Source organism: Galeopterus variegatus, unplaced genomic scaffold, assembly GCF_000696425.1.
Source record: "Galeopterus variegatus unplaced genomic scaffold, G_variegatus-3.0.2 Scaffold1011, whole genome shotgun sequence".
Classification (NCBI taxonomy): Eukaryota; Metazoa; Chordata; class Mammalia; order Dermoptera; family Cynocephalidae; genus Galeopterus; species Galeopterus variegatus.
The window spans coordinates 322,908-324,586 of record NW_007727122.1 but is presented as its reverse complement, the minus strand read 5'-3'; positions in this window follow the sequence as shown (position 1 = coordinate 324,586).

Genomic DNA, 1,679 nt, shown 5'->3' with positions numbered 1-1,679 from the left:
TCTCAAACAACTACAGATAGATCCTCCATATGATCCAGTAATCCCACTTCTGGGTATATACTCAGAGGAATGGAAATCATTATGTTGAAGGGATACCTGCACTCCCATGTTCATTGCAGCTCTATTTACAATAGCTAAAATATGCAACCAACCTAAGTGTTCATCAACAGGTGACTGGATAAAGAAAGTGTGGTATATGCACACAACAGACTACTCACCCATAAAAAAGAAAGAAATTCTGCCATTTGCAGCAACATGGATGAGTCTGAAGAAAACTATGTTAAGTGAAATAAGCCAGACAAAGAAATAGATATACCACATATCCTCACTCATAACTGGCTGCTAGGAAGGAAGGAAGGAAGGGAGGGAGAGAGGGAGGAGGGAAGGAGGGAAAAAAGAAGGAAGGAGTGAGGGAAAGAAAGAAAGAAAAGACCACAACAATATGTTGAACTTTCAGAAGGACAGAACAAAACCTAAGGATACTAGAGATGGAGGGGAGGGAGGGTGTTTGAGAAGTGATAGGTCAGGTAAAGTGCATAAAGAAATATCATGATTTGTAAGAATGAATATGCTAATAATACATGTAAAAATTTAATTAAAAAAAGCTCCAACAGCTGATAAACTGAGGAAAGAATTGGTGAGCTTGAAGATAAAACATAAGAAATTATCAAACCAGCGGAGCAAAAAGAAAAAATGAAACAAATACAACAAATATGGGACTCCATCAAACAAAATACCCTCTGCATAATTGGCATACCCAAAGGATAAGAAAAAGGAAAAGATGTAGAAAGCATATTCAAGGAAATAATGGTTGAAAATTTCCCAAGTATGAAGAAAGATGATGGCATCCAGGTATAGAAAGCTCAGAAGTCACCAATCAAATTCCATCCAAAAAGGAACATCCCAAGGCACATCATAATCAAATTAACAAAAAANATGACCCAGAAGTGATTAAAAGGCCAACAATTAAAATCCAGTCTACACAAAAAGCTTTCCCCAGAGAATCAGCAGCAAAGCAGCATAGCTCAACCATAGGGCTCAAGTGCTGGTCCCCACAGGAAGTGCCTACAATTCTGGAATTTGCCAACAGACAACAAATTAGTTCCAGTGGAGAGTTTATGTGGTGGTGGTGGGTAATAATCCAACACAGAACTGAAATTTAAAAAAACAAAACAAAACACTGATCCAGTAAAGGTCTAACATCAAAGAATATCTATATAACCTAGAAGACGTAGCAGTCTCCTCAAATGCTCAGGCATCAATGTAAAGACACAAAGACCAAGAAAAAACAGAAATAGGACAGCACAGAAGTAGAGCACCAGCAGTGGACCCAGAGGAACAGGTTTATAAAATGTCTGACAGAATTCGGAATAACCCTCTTAATGATATTCAGGGACTCAAGAAAATACAGATAGAAAATTAAATGATATCTGGAAAATAATCCAGGAGCAGAATGAGAAAATTGACAAAGGGATTGAATCCATTAAAAAAATAGTAATTCTAAAAATAAAGAATACATTATCTGAACCAAAAAACTCAATAGAAAGCTCGGGGAACTCTTCTACACTGTTGGTGGGACTGTAAATTAGCACAGCCACTACGGAAAACAGTATGGAGTTTTCTCAAACAACTACAGATAGATCCTCCATATGATCCAGTAATCCCACTTCTGGGTATAT